Below are 18,613 nucleotides of genomic sequence, written 5' to 3'. Positions count from 1 at the left end.
TATCAACACCTAACCCATAATAAGATGCTAACTATTATGGTTTCCTATGGGACTGAAAAAAAAGTTTACTTATGGATTGAATGCTGATAGATTCTTGGAATCTCATATGATTGTGGTTTATTTTAAGTTTGTAATTGGTTTATTATTTCCCAGAGGTCTATTATGCATACTTAAGTTGCATTAAGCATGACTGTATCTTTATTCATGTTTTATTCAGCATCAAATATGCTGCAAAGCTGGACAAATACAAGATAATTGAATTCTTCTTCCTGTTCTTGATTTTCTACCACAACTTCGTAGGCACTATTTGACATTCAAGCAGTCAATTTGATTCAAGCCCTTAGTAATACCCATATTCTTTTATACATTATTGCTTTTTAAACTAACACTCTTTTCCAGGGAAATGGGTGCCCTTTTAAATAACTACATTCACATCCATTACCTAAGTCCAATGTTTACAAATAATTTCTTTATACCATGAATGAGTGATGAGAAAGATCATGGAATTCCTTTCTTTTCCTTTGAACCTCGCTCTTATTCAACATTTCGCTTGCTAACAGGTGAGTATTCATGTAGAGAGGCAATGTTTTCTCTAATCTACAAAATACGTTGTTGTCTTCATCACTGCAAACAGCTTGCTTTTCTGACAATCACTTTCCGAATATCTCTGTTAGTTATTATATACTTTAGCACATGGCAAGTTTTACTGATCAAATCCAAAATGCATTCAGTTGCAGAGAAACCGCACTTAAACTGCATGCAGTGGAAGCGAACAACAAACATATCCTTGGATGACTATTTGTAGAGTACCACAAACTGTTACTTACATGGATTTGCAGCCTTTTCTTTTTTTATAGCCTTACTTTAAATATGTCAACAGTGAAACAACTCCATGGTTTGCATTTACATATAATGAAATAGCAGCCATACATTATTTAACTGGGGAACGGCATTGTTCACTTTATTAATATACATGGAAATGGCTTACTTGAAAAGGTCTTTTGTTGGCTTGAAGGTCACAATGCCTCAACTTTCATATCTGACACATAATTAGCACATTTGTGAATTATCTGAAAAGGGCAGCAGTTTCTTTGCCCCTCTCCCCAACTCCCAAAGCCCCACTCACAGAAAGTAAAATTTAGCAGTCTAACTGATTTAGTATGTCTCATAGTAATATGCACTGCACTTGCAGAAAACAGCTATCTGTAAATTTGAGCACTCTTTGTTTTAAGTAAAAATTTTAAATTATTGCCTCAATCTTTTGGTTAAATCAGATGAATGTTGGTTAATCCAAAGTTTAAAATCACAGAAAGGTACCCTATATAGGCACTCTTTTTTTAAAAAAAGTTATTTTATATTGGAGCATAGCTGATTAACAATGCTGTGTTAGCTGTACAGCAAAAGGATTCAGTTATATATGTATCTATTCTTTTCCAAATTCTTTCCCCATTTAGGTTATTACAGGACATTGAGCAGAGCTCCCTGTGCTATACAGTAGGTCCTTGTTGGTTACATATTTTAAATATAGTAGTGTGTACATGTCAATCCCAAACTCCCAATCTATCCCCAACAACCCAATCAAAAAAATGGGCAGAAGACCTAAATAGACATTTCTCCAAAGAAACAGACATACAGATGGCCAAGAGGCACATGAAAAGATGCTCCACATCACTAATTATTACAGAAATGCAAATCAAAACTACAATGAGATATCACCTCGCACCAGTCAGAATGGCCATCATCAAAAAATCTACAAACAATAAATGCTGGAGAGGGTGTTAAGAAAAGGGAACTCTCCTTCACTGTTGGTGGGAATGTAAATTGGTACAGCCACTATGGAGAACAGTATGGAGGTTCCTTAAGAGACTAAAAATAGAGCTACTATATGATCTAGCAATCCCCCTCCTGGGCATATATCCAGAGAAAACCATAATCTGAAAGCATACATGCACCCAATGTTCACTGCAGAGCTATTTATAACATTCAAGACATGGAAGCAACTTAAATGTCCATCAACAGAGGAATGGATAAAGAAGATGTGGTACATATACACAATGGAATATTACTCAGCCATTAAAAATGAAATAATGTCATCTGCAGCAATATGGATGGACCTGAAGATTATCATACTAAGTGAAGTCAGACAGAGAAAGACAAATATCTTAGGATATTGCTTATATGCGGAATCTAAAAAGAATGATACAAATGAACTTATTTACAAAACAGACTCACAGACTTAGAGGTTACCAGGAGGAAGGGTGGGGACACTCTTTTACTTTATTTTTAATGTTTCATCTTTACCTTTTTTCCCTTTTAAAAACACATTTTTCTTCTGGACATTTTCTGGTCTCCATGTTTATCGTAGCCAATTCAGTGACTAATGTTAACATAAAAATCATCCTAAACACAAAGCTTCTGTTTATATTAGAAGACTTAAGTCTTACAAAACTCTCAATTGAAAATACAGAAACCTCAAAGTTTTCTACTCAATTAATCATTATATTAACACTCTTTCTGTCTTCCTTTATTCAGACATACCCAAACTTCTTACCAGAACTGTTCTATGTCAGGTAAACTTTCTAGATAATCAAGTACTATTTCCAGATTAAGGCATGTGGAGTTTTAGTGATATTTTATACAAACAAATTGAATTTATAGGATAGCTAGTATTCTGCGACCAAATAGAGAAAGTTATGTGATAAAAATCGCTTTACATTTCTAATGTGAGTGATTTGTGACATATTTTCTAAGTCACATGAATGTGTAAATGAAAGCCAAATTCTTTCTAACAATATTCCTAAGTTCTGCGTGGCTCTTTAGGCAGTCAGGTATATTCCCCAGCATAGCATGAAGGCAACTCCCTATTGGTCAAAGAAAACAGCATGCAAACAAAATATTTTATAAAACAGTTTGAGATATTTGGACATCTGACAGCTTTTATACATCTAACTTTGACAGTGTTTCAAAAGTCTGTGTAAAGTTTCATTATTCAAGAGATCCTTGTGAAAAATTTTTGCCCACTAAGGAAAACTGTTCACAGAGAGGTTTTGGATACAAATAGATCTGGGTTTTAACTCAATTCTCACAATTAATAAAATTTCTGACCATGGGCAAAACATCTCTGAGATCATTCTGTCACCTATAAAATGGGTATGATAGTATCAATCTCACTGGAGTACTTTGAGGATTAAATGAGATAGTTTGTGAAGATAGCCTGACACCAGGTAGCCCTGACCATGTATCAATTTCCTTCCAGCTCATCTCCCTTCTATTAATGGGGGGTAGGAAAGAACATTCACTTTCTCAAGAGGTTTTATAGAATTAAAACTTTAGGAGTCTAAAGAAATTTGACAAAATGTCTAATCAAAGAGCCACAAATTCAAATGTTTACAGCACTCATGCAGGGAATACAAACATAGCGTCTAGATGTAACAGTGGTTAGGGTGCACGGTGGTGCCCCAGGCAAACGTGAGTGTGTATGCCCTGCCTAAAGGCATAAGACCTCATTAAAACAAGTTGAAACACAAGGGAAAACTCAATTCCTTAACCAAGCTAACAGTCTGTTGACTTACTTTAGTTCATAGTTCACCAATTTGTGACCTCTGACCTCATTCTCTAATCCTCTATTGTATAAATAGGAAAACAAAGTCAGAGAAAAGAGACTTACTCAAACTATCCAAGGACAGGGAGACTATTAATCAAGTCTATGTGTGTGCTATTTATGCCATCCTGAACTAAAGCAATGAAAAGTTTCCCGCATTGAAATGACTGACCAGACTTTTTATTGATATTGTGCTATATCCTTAGCCAAGACCAAGAAAATCAGAGCCTAAATTATCCTAAATAAATGAGACCAAGCACACTCAGGTAAATTCACAAGTTTATTAAAAAGACAAGGCCAGGGCTTCCCTGGTGGTGCAGTGGTTGAGAGTCCGCCTGCCGATGCAGGGGACACGGGTTCGTGCCCCGGTCCGGAAGGATCCCACATGCCGCGGAGCGGCTGGGCCCGTGAGCCATGGCCGCTGAGCCTGTGCGTCCGGAGCCTGTGCTCTGCAGCAGGAGAGGCCACAACAGTGAGAGGCCCACTTACCGCAAAAAAAAAAAAAAAAAAAAAAAGACAAGGCCAGGACACAACGTTCTTTCATTTTTACAAAAGATTAAGCTATATCACTAAAATAATTGCTGATACTCTAACAATTGCAAAAGTTAAATTTTAAAAATATTTCAGACAGGGACATGTTTTCATGTTACTCAGAGGGGAGTGATTTTTTAACATCAGCACCTCACTTGTGAGCCTCTTTCCTTCTCACCAGTCCTTGTGCCCTCTAAGATGTATATCTCATTCTAAATGCTTTAAACTTGAATTTACTAACCTTTCAGGTCTATTAAAAAAAAAGGTGTAGACAATAAAGCCTGACCAGACAATTCTTGAACTAATTCACATTTATTACCATCTTGTTGGTGTTTGTTCTCCTCTTCCTGGTTCCTAGTTCAGTTTCTGTATACCAATTTTGAATGTCCCTGCCATCTTTTCTATTTGCTGGACTTTTCCCCCTTCACCTGGCATAGAACATGGTACCTCTCACTCCCTGACCCATGTTCTGAAGTAAGAAATTCCCTGCTCCGGAACCTGGCTTCATAAAACCCTGCCAGCTAGGCTAGTTCCATCAAGGTCAGGGAGTTGGCCATACTTGACCCCCTCACCACCAATGACTCACTAATGGCAGTATCAAGGAAGGCTATAAAAAAGATATTTGGAGAGTGGGAGTATTTTCAATGACCTTTAAATCAGTCTACCATGCTATAAGCTTAACTCTGCTGTTTATCATTACTCTGTTCTGAGCTGATAAAGAGATTGAATTTTAAAAGTACTGAATACCAGAGCATGCTATATTTTAACATTCTAATATCAAGTGTTATTTGAAATCTCAGGTGCACTAGTTGTCCTCTCAAGTCATCTTAGACAACCGAAATGGTACCATTGCTAGGAACAAGCTCACTATTTGGACAGCAGCTCATCATACATCACTCATTCTGTCACTAAGGAGCTCTCACACAGATATTTACCTGCGATATGATTTCTCAAGAACATGAAGCCAACTTTGATGTTTGGTGAGATTTCCATTTTTGCATATTCATTGTTTATACATAGTTCACATAGTTAATTGTAATATCATGTCACTGTGTATCTTAGCTCTCAAGGGGGAAGAAAGGTCACTGTCTCATTTTCATTCATTTTCCTCTCTGGCAGATGGTCATGCAACTCCTGTGTAAACACTTTCAGAGACAGAATTTACTGTTTGGCAGGGCAGCCTATTCCCGTTGCAGGGTAGCCCAAAGTTACACGAGTTAAGAAGTTCTTCCTTATAATGAGGTGAAATCTTTCTCTCAACAACTTTCTCACAGTGGTTATAGAATCTAAAATGTCAAGTATCTTCAATAATAGAAATAAGGTTGGGCTCATAGAAAATCTTCATTAGTAGTCCTAAAACTTGTGGGTTAAGTTAGATGGTTAGCATAATAGAATCACCAGTATAGCTATTAAAAGAAAAGTCCAGGTTCCTCTGCCAAGATATTCTGACATATTAAGTATGTCTATGGGTGGACGTTAGAAGAGGTAAAAAGTACGTTTAATTCAACTGTTAAAAGTTCCCCAGGTGATTCTGATATACCACCGTCCACACACACATACACACAACACACAGAAACATATTTAGACTTTGGGTTGATTTTCATTTGTTTGGATAGACACTCCTTCCTGAAAATTAATGTAAAGGGGTGAAAGTCTATAAGAAGTATGAACTGAATATATATGGAAGAGGCTAGGAGTCATAGAAAAGGCTTCACAAATTAGAGACAAGAAATAATAACCTCCACTACCACCTGAGAACTAGGGCTTAGTCTATTAGGGCTGCTATAACAAAAGTAAATACACTGGGTAGCTTACAAACAACAGAATTTATTTCTCGCAGTGCTAGAGGCTGGGAAGCCTAGAGTCAAGGTGCTGGCAGACTCAGTGTCTGGTGAGTACCAGCTTTCTGATTCATAGAGTAAACCCTCTAGCTGTAACCTCACATGGCAGAGGAGGTGAGGGATCTCCCTGGGGCTTCTTTTAATAAGGGCACTAATCACTTATATGAGGGTTCTTCCCTCATTACCCAATCACCTTCAAAAGTTCTACCTCCCAATACTATCACCTTGGGTGTTAGGATTTCAACATATGAATTTTGGGGGACACAAACATTTAGTCTATAACAAATAGAGAAAAGTTTAAAAATCAAAATACTCAGGAAAGAAGAAAATCAAGCGTAGGAGAAATCTCTGGCCTTCTCCCCAGTATCCATTCCTTTTTCTGTCAATAACACTCTGATTTCCCTTTGGAGAACTACTGTCTCCTCCTCTAACCCAGTGGTGTGAAATCTTGGTATGACAGTTCATCAAAGCTCCTAGTAGTCCAACCCTGGCCCTGGTGTGGGCATATCCATCACTTCCTGCATGGAGTCCTGGAGCAGCTCCTGTTCCTACCCAATCTCAGCCCTCTTCTCTCAGTTTGCCTGTATTTACGTGCACTACCTTGTATCTTCAAATGAAGTCTCTTTTGTTTTCTACTTAAGTAACCCAAATTCATACTATCTTGCATGCAACTATAACTGAATGTAGTACAGAACCAGAAATTTACACACCACTTATGCACTAATTTCAGATGGTTACTCTCAGCAAAGTTAAAGGCTGGCAATGCAGAACCATAATCATTTCAGTGGAAGGCACTTTCTAGTCGAATGTCTGCCTCTGGATTTAGGCAACCTGGATACCCTAGTATCAGGGGCAAATGCAGAGAAGGAGGTGTTCATTTCAGTTCCTGCACATATAGATAAATGTGTTTTTACCTGTCTTGTTTTGAATATCTAATCCGTAGATATCTATTAGAACATTTTACAGACCAGGTAAAAAAGGACATCTAATTCTTGAAGAAAATAATTTAGCAATTGTGTTTATCCTTTTGTAAGCTGTTTATTATATCTAAAAGCCATCCTTTCATGTGTTTTTTTTACATCTTTATTAGAGTATAATTGCTTTACAATGGTGTGTTACTTTCTGCTTTATAACAAAGTGAATCAGTTATATATACACATATGTTCCCATATCTCTTCCCTCTTGTGTCTCCCTCCCTCCCACCCTCCCTATCCCACCCCTCCAGGTGGTCACAAAGCACCGAGCTGATCTCCCTGTGCTATGCGGCTGCTTCCCACTAGCTATCTACCTTACATTTGGTAGTGTATATATGTCCATGCCTCTCTCTCGCTTTGTCACGTGCTCTTTTTTTTTTTTTTTTTTTTTTTGCGGTACGCGGGCCTCTCACTGTTGTGGCCTCTCCCGTTGCGGAGCACAGGCTCCGGACGCGCAGGCTCAGCAGCCATGGCCCACAGGCCCAGCCGCTCCGCGGCATGTGTGATCTTCCCGGACCGGGGCACGAACCCGTGTCCCCTGCATCGGCAGGCGGACTCTCAACCACTGTGCCACCAGGGAAGCCCTGTCACGTGCTCTTTTAAATTCATACCTATACATTAAGGCCTGGATCAAATAACATCTCCTCCACAAACCCTTCTCAGACGCCCAGAATCATAATTCATACTCCCACAAGTATAGCACCTACTTTATTCTTCCTAGACTTATGTATTTTTCAGATGCTAAACTGCTAGAAGGTAAAGACAATTATGTATTCTTTTTTAAAAAAAAATTTATCAGCAAAAGTATCCGAAAAACAGAATTTAGTCTATGTAAATAAATTAAAAAATAGTTTATCTTTGTTCACCTGGAAATTGAATTATCATGAATAGATATCTTCTATTGTGTCTTAATAAATGCAATGAATGTATATCGTAGAGGGCTTAGCACAACTTAATTGGAAACTGTGTCCTTCCTCTGCCCCTTCCTCATCAAAAAAAAAAGTTTCTAATTATCTATTACATGAGTATAAAGGTTAGTATCATTACTTTAAGTTATGGAGGAAAATACTTGAGGGAAGAAAGCCCTTGAGTCATTAAACTTAATTGCCTTGAGCTGATTTCAGTCTGACTGTTTGTATACTGGGAAAGTCAAAATCTGACAAATCTGTAGCAAAGATACAAATAAACACTTGAAGTAAGGATACAGAAACAGTATAGCTAAAACAAGTTCTTTATTTGTGACCTGGCATTTACAAAAGATGGGACTGCTTTCTGAATTTAGAAAAGAATAAAGATTCCCAAAAGCTTGTGAAGAGCTGTGAAGAAGGAAAAGAGAGGAAGGGTCTACAGTGGATATTAATTAGGAAGTTGCTAGCTTATCAATAGCAATTGGATGTGTGTGAGTAGGGAGTAAATATTCTTAGAAGAGTACCTAAGATACCAATATTTATTAGGCAGATAGAAGAAGATAAACCTATGATGAGTCTCGGAAAAAGCGGCCAGAGATAGAGAAGGTTACCCACAATACTCTGATGTCATAGAGGATAGCAGAAAAAGTTTCAAGAAGGTGGTTTCAAGTATCAAATAATAAGAAGTCCAGTAAGTAATTCCTGAAATTATTCACTGATTCAACCACACAGAGGGCCATTGTTGGTTGAGGCAGAATGATAATGGTCAGACTAGTGTAGTGTGGACAGAGGACAGTGTAGGTGGTGAGGTAGCCCCACGTGTCTTGTGACACGAAGCAGAGAGCTAGAGGCTGCCTAGACAATACTCACTCCCATTCCCTTATCAATCCATTTGTTTTGATTTACTCTCTCAAAACATCTCCTGAACCATCTACTTTTCTTGCTCCCCACCCTAGTCAAGTTTACTGTCAGTTTTATTTTTTCATTCAGACTTAGCTTTGATTCTCAGCCACTGTGCCTCCTCTACAATATGTTCACCACACTGCAGCTGACGATTTTTTTCAAATGCAAATTTGATCCCCCCATCATCATCTCCCATTCCCACTCCACATTCCCTTCCCTACAAGGTCCTCTATAGTCTGGTCCAACACTCATCACCCATAGTTCTTTTTCTCTCTTTACTTCAGCTATGTCAACCTATTTTCAACTATCCATGCTTCCTTCTGCCACAGGACATTTGCACATGCTGTTTTCTTTAGCCTGGAATGTGCTCCTCCTCCTTCATTGCTACATTTACACCACTTAGACATAGTTAACTGCAGGTCTCTGCTCCCAAGTGAATTTTTAGAAAGTTTTTCACCAATACTGCATCCCCTACCCACCACTGAGACCTCTCTAACCAAGTCAGGTTTTTCCTTCAGAGCCTGATTCTCGATTTGTAATTATACGTTTACTGAAAAGATTATTTGATTAGTGACCATTTCTTCTGCTTTACAAGAGCAGGGCCCTTACTTGTTCATCACTGGACCCTCAGTTTCTAGTACCTGATATATGGTAGCCAAACAATAGTCCTTCAGTGGATGAATAAATGCATGAGTGCATGGATTAGTATGTGTACGAATGTATCATCCCCAAAGAGAGGATGAAAAATTGAGTTTAGAGGGAGGAGGCAGCAGCAGAAATTCAAGACAAGCGAGAAAGGGAAATGAAATTTCCCTCTGAAATTCATTTGCAATATTCCACAAAGGCTTAGACAGTTGGACCTCAAAGAAAAGTAACACACTTTTCTTCTAGTCTGGTCATTGTACTTAACAAAGCTTGGGAGGCAGCTTCTTTCGAGTTTTAGTTTCACTTAAGATATCAAATTGGGAACAACTGATTAGCTCCCAATTTAGCTTTTAATTTATTTATTTTTAATCAAGCAAAATAACTCTTCAAAGGACCCAGGCTGGCTGCCAAATGCTGGTGAGTAAGGCAGATGGAAAGAGGCGCGATAACTCCCATGAACAAACCCAGGAGCTTTAGTATCTCCAGCAGAACCTAATGTAACACATGCTTTGTTTCCAGGTAAGCCTAGCTCAGAGCACTGGGACTGAATGTGAGAAGTGTAGAAGGGGGTCTGTGATCTCTCAGTGTTGGGGTCCAAGTGACCTCTGGCTAAGCAAGCCAGTTCTTCTGTTCCTCCTGGTCAGACAATGCTGCTGCGCTGCCCCTTGCAGCAACAAGAAATTACCATGAATTATGAGTTTTGTAGAATATTTAACTAATAGAATTGTGTTATAAAAGTGCATAGCAAGGTGCAGGTAAACAGTTTCATCAAGTAACAAATATTGATTATGCACCTATGAGGTGGGCTAGGAACTGCTAGAGAACTCAAAGACAACACAAGCAAATCTCAAGAAACATAACCTATTTAAGGAGACACATGAAAGAGAGAATAAAACTGTAGTTTCTAAGTAGGATAGGAAGCTAGAGGTAGGTGAACCTCTTAGTGGTGACTGTAGTCAGGCTGTTTCATGGAAACAAACTATTGCCAAGGAACTTAATATCCTCTAAGACTTTGCATCTCAAATTGCCTCCCAAATGTTATAAATCTTAAATCACACAGTCCTGTCTCTGATATTAGTTTTGCTAATGTAACCATTTACTTCTCTGTCTTTGGTTATCCATCTATAAGATGAGCAGATTAATTATTTGACTTCTAAGCCCCCTTCCATTTAAATGATCACATTTTACTGATTGTGTAACTTGATAACAAAATTAGACAGAAAGGAGGCAGGGGGCAGAACTATAAGGCAATTTTGTTTTTAATTTAAACATCACATTTCTAAATAAAATATTAGCAAATTAACTCTAACTACGTAATTAAAGGCTAATAATACAGCAAAACAATGCAGTTTCTCCTAGGAATAAAACAGTGGATTGTGACTGGGAAATACTACCAATGAAATTCCTTGTTTTACTATATTTTAACAGATTTTAGGAAAGTATTTGATAAAGTTTTATGCATATTCTTATTTTTTAATTTATTCTTTTTTTTTTTTTGTAGTACGCGGGCCTCTCACTGTTGTGGCCTCTCCCGTTGCGGAGCACAGGCTCCGGACGCGCAGGCTCAGCGGCCATGGCTCACGGGCTCAGCCGCTCCGCGGCATGTGGGATCTTCCCGGACCGGGGCACGAACCCGCGTCCCCTGAATCGGCAGGCGGACTCTCAACCACTGCGCCACCAGGGAAGCCCCATATTCTTATTAATACAAAACAAAGCTAAACTAAAACAGAACAAAAACAAACAAAAGTCTTAGTGAGCTATGAATAGCATAAATTATTCTTAACCTGAGACAGGTCAAATTACAGAAGATTAAAGAAAATTATAGAATACTGCTCAAAAGTCAAGATTAGGGCTTCCCTGACACTTAATCATGACACTTACTGCAAAATCTGAGGATCCAGAATCACTTACAAATAGGCTTTCCAGAAAATACAGATACAACGTTTAAGGGCTATTAGGTAGAAAATAGCTTGGGTTGTTTCATAACTGTTTTATTTAAAATGATTCACAAATATGATTGCTAATTCACAATAGGAAGGCCAGACATTGGTTTTCTCTCATGTTGTCTTTAATATAATGGCAAATATCAAATGAATCAAAGCCCACTGCCAATGAGAAAATCAGACCACCCAAAAGTGATTTTAATAACGAATAAAAATTAAATTTGTTTGGAATGTTAATGGCATTCCACGCATGGGGTATGTGTGTATGTGTGTTTGTGTGTGTCTGTGTGCCTGTCTGTGTGCAATAGATATGAGGTGATGATTCTTGTGATTAAGGGATTATAACATAGTCCTACATTTCTTTTCTTTTTCTTATCTTAACCTTGCTCTCCAGCTCAACTCAAATTTGCATCTGAACTTCTTCTTCCTCTCCAATGACTCATTAAAGATGAAAATATTCATTTGTCTAAGTGGACATATGTCAATGTTATTCTAAAAAACAGTCATTAGTATGCTGTGTCAGGATGTGTCATCACAAAAGAAACAAATGAGATGAAAACACACACACACACACACACACACACATGCACACAAGCACAGGACTTAAACAGGTGAGGCTGTTAGAGTATTGCTTCTAATAAATTATCTGAAGTATATGTTACATAGCTCAAATTGAGGACTGCAATGTACACTGCTCTAGAAGTCCCATTTTACCAAACACATTTCTCATCTTTTATTTTGGAACAATATATAACTGTATATGAATATACATACACCATAATGATATGCAATGTAAATTATAAGGGTAAAACCAACTAGACAGTTTTCTCAAGGTCCCTCTCTAAATTAAGCTATTATTCAGCTCAGAATCACGACTCAAAGGATAAATGTGCCACCTGCCAAGTTAATGTAATATAATAAACAGCATCAAATAAAATCTATTTAACTACCCAAAAGACAAAACAAATCTAAACTATAAATTAAAAACAAGATCACATATCGTTTCCTGAACTAGTGATATACTTTGTTGTCTCCTGAAAATTAAGTACAAAGTGAAGCATGCAGGTCTAATAAGTCCTTATTAATAGGATCAGTGTGTAAAGGGCACATGTCAAAAAATACTCTAATCGGCCTTCAGTATCACTGAAATTGACATCAAACTTCAAGGCAGTTTTATAGCCAGTGACCTGACCTCTGAAGTGGCAGAAAGAGAACTGATTTTTTTTAAAGACAGACAGAATATGCTATAGCCAGTATAAAGTTTTTCAGTGAGTTTAATTCTGAACCAACTTTTGTACATATCACCCTATTCAAATGCCATCATGGAAAAAGAAGTTGTCATACACTGCAAAGTTAATTGAATTGTATAAACTTCAAGGATATGTCAAGACTATCTGATTTCCAGACAAATCAAGACATCCCCACCCAGATGCATTCCCTGCTTTCTTGAAAGAAGGGGTCTCTTAGCAGAGTGACACTTGGTAATCAATTGTCCGACAGCATTGCCTTCAGGGGATTGATAGTTTATTGAGAAAAGAGTTAAACAGTAAAGCATAATGACTCTGGTAGAATTACAGAATGTTATGGAAACAAGAAGGGCTTCTAGCTCAGCCTGGGGAGAGGGGCAGGTGAGAAGTGACACCTTCCAGGAAGAAAGCAGTGTGGGCAAATGCAGGGAGGTGGATGCTGCGTGAAGAATCTGCTCTGCGACTCCCCAGTCTCTCTGTAATTCATGGCTTTCTAATTTGCTAGCTCCCAGTGGACTAGAGTTCCCTATGGCAGAAACCTTCTCTTGGAGGTCTCCTGAGTCCCTAGTGCCTGTGTGGTGTCTGGCATTCTCTGCTCTTGGATGTCCTTCATGATGCTCTGCCCCAGCGCACTCACAGTTGAACTCACCCACTTCTAATCCTACGCCACAACCTGGCCCTCTGCTCGGTCTCCTATCTCAGGAACCAGTTTCCACGTCCACCCAGTTCCTGAGCCAGAAGCCTGGGGTATCATGCTGGACTCCCCTCTCAATTATTTTGGGAGATATCAAAACAATAACCTGTGCAATTATTATTTTTTTTTTTTTGTCTTGCAGGCATCCGTTTAAGATTAAATTCTAACTTTGAGAGACACAGGCAAACAAGCTTTAAAATTACGAGAATTATATAAACCCAGAGAAAGACTCTTATCTCTCAGCATAAATGGCCCATAGTGAATCAGACAAATCAAAAGAACACGTAGTGTATGTGAGAGAGTGTGTGTTTACAGAGAAGTGAGAGTGGGGTAAGCGTGTTTGTGTTTGTGTGTATGAGTATGAAGTTCCCAGCAAAATATGCAAATGTATACTGGTGTTAAATACTATGATTTCTATATCCCCTCATCCTTGGGTTCCCTGAATCTTTGAGGGCTCCTTGAATGGGTTCTGGATTTAAATCACATGATAAATAGTGGGGTTAGCTAAATAATGTGATATAATACAAAAAGAAAATCAAAGATTTAGGCCCCTATAAATCTGACAAAGATATGAGTTATAATATGTTTGATCTCAACTACCCCTTAAGTTTCCAACAGCTCTAGAATGGAGGAGGGAGACAGAAGGAGAAAGAAACGTTATTTTACTAACCTTCCTTAATTGGAGCAAACCAATATGTTATTTGTATCTGCACAAGATTAAATTGTGAAATCCTTGACAACAGAAATCATCTTACCTCTCTTTATTGTTCTAAGACTTTGCAAGGAATGTTACTCATAAAACTCCTATCAAATTGGATAAATTCAAGCCAACATTGCAAATAAAATAGTTTTCACATCATCTTCGCTACAAAGTTCATGATTGACCTGTTTATAGAGGGCTAACAACATTCAAAGAACAGAAGATGGGGACAAATAGTTTCCAAGGTTCAAGAAATGAAAGATTTAGATATAAATACATAAAACAAGATATTACATGAGTAAAAAATTAATTGCTGATGGTCTTCAGAGTAAGTAAATAATGCAATGAAGCCTTAAAAAACGTAGTTGGATTATTTTAAAGAATCTTAAAGAAAGATAGTTTCAGGACTTCCCCGCAGGTCCAGTGGTTAAGTCTCTGCGCTTCTACTGCAGGGGGTGCGAGTTGGATCCCTGGCCAGGGAACTAAGATCCCACATGCAGTGTGGCACGGCAAAAAAATAAAATTTAAGAAAAATAAGAAGGCTTCCCTGGTGGCACAGTGGTTGAGAGTCCGCCTGCTGATGCAGGGGACACGGGTTCGTGCCCCGGTCCGGGAAGATCCCACATGCTGTGGAGTGGCTGGGCCTGTAAGCCATGGCCGCTGAGCCTGCGTGTCTGGAGCCTGTGCTCCACAACGGGAGAGGCCACAACAGCGAGAGCCCCGCGTACCGCAAAAAAAAAAAAAAAAAGAAAGAAAGATAGTTTCTATATATCAAACAAACTATTTTTTAAACTACAAATATGACTACCTTGTTAAAAGGTACATGTTAATAGAAAACATAAAAATTTTAATAAATCTCAGTACTGGAAGATCTCTGGCTAATAAAAATCAGAAATTTCTGGATAAAATTTAAAATTCTCTTGAATAACTAGTGAATGGTCTGATGAAAACTAATGTTATTCCAAAAACCTAAAGTTAAATTTTGTTATTGTTACAAAGATAGAAATGGAATAGTTCCTATGTATTTAGTTGTTTTCAATTTTCATATCAAGCAATATGAAGCTTGAATCAAATTCAAGAAAGTGGTGCTTCACCTACGGTAACTGTGTGCACATCAGCCACACGGCTCCACATGGCTGCACGGGCCAGGCCGCATCCTCACCAGCACTGCTCCAAGGTCTCGAATCAGAGCCATGGGAATTGGAGGGCATTTTGCAACATCTAGTCCATCTCTTGACCCTGCTTCAGGAAGCTGGCTTGCTTGTACTGCATCTGGAGCCTTTCAAAATGTTGTCAGGTTCAGCCTCTGAAGGAAGAAATCCCACCACGTTCTGCCTTTGCCCAGTGTGGGCAGTTTTGTTTCAGAGATCAGGAGACAGGTTGCTTCCTGTCCTAGCTCTGAAGGCAGAGGGTGGGCTTTCTTGCCTATGAGATGGTCACCTTAATGACGGCCTCCCTCATGGGACTGAAAGGAGGGTACAAAGCCCTGAATGCTTAGTAGCCAGAAACAGAGAATGCCCAACAAAAGCTCCGTCCGTTCTTCTGCTGCTACTTCACCTTCAGCCTCAGACTACTGTGGATTCATCCTGCCTTAGACTGTCAGGCTTCCGAAAGCACATCCACACCTTGTATCTCTCTCCTGCTGGTTAATCAACACTAATGGGCAGCTGTCCTCGCTTCATAAAGCCACAGCCATCGCTGGATTACTTGAGGGCTAATTACGTTGTCCAGGCCCAGTGTCTCTCTTCCTTCCAGCAGCCTCCCCTTGGGACCCTTACTTCTCATTATCACCTCCACCAGAGGAGGAACAAGACAAGAGTGTCAACTGCACCACTTCCTACATTTCCAAGAAAAAACTTCCATCTAAGTCATGCCATTACGGGCTTCCTCAGCAGGGGTTTTTAGCTAATAGCAAAATCCTTCCTGTGATCTTTGTCCGTAATTTCTTCCTAAACGGTGAATTATATAATTAAGAACTAGGGGTTCCCTGGTGGTGCAGTGGTTGGGAGTCTGCCTGTCGATGCAGGGGACGCGGGTTCGTGCCCCGGTCCGGGAAGATCCCACATGCAGCAGAGCAGCCGGGCCCGTGAGCCATGGCCGCTGAGCCTGCGCGTCCAGAGCCTGTGCTCCGCAACGGGAGAGGCCACAGCAGTGAGAGGCCCGCGTACCGCAAAAAAAAAAAAAAAAAAGAACTAGAAATCGTTTCTGCAAATGACTTACTTTTAAACTTGCTTTTCAGACATCTCTAAGAGTCATTGGTAACTCAGTGCAATTCTTTATCTCCTCCCTTCCAGTACACTCTATTCAACCTATTTATTTCACATGGATGCAGGATTTCTCCTTTCTTCCTTCAGCAATGGACCTCAGAATCTATTGCTCTTTCTGTCCCCATAAGTAGACTAATGCCAGTCCCTGCTGTCTCCCTCCATTCACCTTCCACACCTAGTCCTCTTTTTCCAATGCCACCCTATCATCTCCCCTTTTCTTAAACTAAACTGCCACATCACAGCTGGTACCAATCTCCAGGTGCCATAGTTGAGCTACTTTATGGATTTCTGGACTCCTATCACTTTTTTTCTTTCTTTTTTTTTTCTAACTCCTATTCTCTCTACACGTCTTCCCCCTCTCACCAATTCTTCTATCTTCCAGATTCTAAGATTGCTTCACACTTTCCCTCATTCTACTCTATGACTTGACCATCTCTCTGGTAAGTGAAGCATAACATATAAGCCATGTGGAGTCTTCTCTCTTTGTACTTTAAAAATATATTTATCTGCTTTCCCTTTTAGTGAATCATTCATTTCCTGTTGTTTTGCTAATAGAGTCTGTGAGTCAGGGGTTAGTTCTACATCTGTGTTTAGTAAACTGGGTAGAATATTTTGTCATGATGCAGCAAGTGTACCACACTTACTGCATCAGTCTTTTGGGAGCAATGAAATCCTGAGGGGCAAGACTCAAATGCTGTGGTAGATTAGTTAAATCACAGAAAAAGTAACTAATTGTAACTGCTTATATAGTTTAATATTATGAGGTACACTGAGTGTTTCAGCTAGTTTTGAAAAAACTCTTTTATTATTTCAAGACTTGCATCCTAGTGACAGTGGCCATTTTTTAAGTAGGTCCAGTAATCAGATTTACCTACACTCTGCTAATAGGTACAGATGAAATTGAGGTTGCTCTAATAAAAATATGATGCAATGTGATTTGAAAAGAAGACATGGCAGTATGGATACTGGGATCCAGAGACTGAACTCTCTCTGCTATTATCTGTATTTTACTTACAACATCTACCATGCAGATGACTAACCTCAAAGGTCTCATTATGCACCTGATGTAATGTCCTACATTAAGTTAGTGGCAACACATCATACCTCTTAGAGAATTACTCAATAATAAAAAATCAAATCCTTCTAACTCTCCACTCATTCAAAATCTGCAGCAAAAAATTAATTTTGAAGCATCTATTTAGAATTCACTGTGTATATACTGGTTTGGGGGTTCTTAATTGTTTAAAAAGATATAATCTGGAACAAGAATCATTCTAATATCGTGTGCCACTTAATGGTTAAATAAGTACATGTGTGAAAGAAACAAGTGACCCTAATAAATTTTACCCAGTCAAATATTCTACTTCATATATGTCACCTTTAATTCATCACTGTGATCATCTAAAACTTCTGGATAATTCAAAGAAAGACTTCTTTTCTGTAACACCTGTCACACTATGAATGAACCCTTTGCATGCATATATATATATATATATATATATATATATATATATACACACACACAACACATACATATAAAGTGCTACAATTTAATGATTTTAAAATGACTGTGTGCTTAGTATAAACTATTTGGGAAACACAGTTAAATATAGAAGAATAAACACACACTGTCAGTGTGAATAAGTTGGCTCACTCAGTGCCTACTCTCAACTCCTCTTCGCTTTTGCCTTTCTACCACTCTAGTGCACAGTGTGGACCTCTAGCCAGATCCCCTCGTCAGAATGGATGCACTTATCTTCCAGCTGCAGGTAGTATCTGTTATTGATCATCCAAAGCTTAGTCCCTCACTAGGAACAGCCCTTGATTGTAGGAAACTACCTTTCCCAAGGTAATGCCCCTTCCCACCAGGCATTCACAGTTAATAACAGCATGAACCAGATACAAAGTTCAGCCCCTTTGCCTCAATTTGTGACAATTCCCAAGAGTCACCTGAGTTCCAGGACTCCCAACAGATCAGGTGAGATCTCAGTTGCAACCACATTGTAATCTAGCTTCTCTATCTAGTCTTGCCTTCCTCCCTTCCTTATAGGTTTATCTCCCAAAATAACACCTCAATAAACTTTCTGAATGCAATGTTCTGTATCACAGTCTATTTCCAGGGAACCTAATAAAGAAAACCAAAATACTTAGAAAAGAAAATACTTTTTCTCTCTCCCTTGTTGTTTGGCTTGGCCATGTGCCAATGAGATTAGGCACAATTTCTCAGGGAATAATTGTTTTTTCCTCCATTTATAACCAAGATTCACCAGGAAACGTTTCTTTGACATTTTCCCTTTTGGCTTGCTCCCACCCTGGATACAGAGAAGATAACAGCAGGGCTGCAATATCAAAGCTAACA

At 38.8% G+C, this 18,613-nt stretch overlaps 1 protein-coding gene across 1 annotated transcript in view; it reads right to left on the bottom strand.

Annotated features, from left to right (window-relative positions):
- The window catches only part of CTNNA3 (catenin alpha 3), a 1,620,647-nt gene that overhangs the window by 567,456 nt on the left and 1,034,578 nt on the right, over positions 1-18,613 (bottom strand). The window lies entirely within an intron of this gene.

The sequence above is a fragment of the Leucopleurus acutus genome (genome assembly GCF_964270905.1).
Source record: "Leucopleurus acutus genome assembly, chromosome: 14".
Classification (NCBI taxonomy): Eukaryota; Metazoa; Chordata; class Mammalia; order Artiodactyla; family Delphinidae; genus Leucopleurus; species Leucopleurus acutus.
This window is presented reverse-complemented; position numbering and strand designations above follow the sequence as displayed.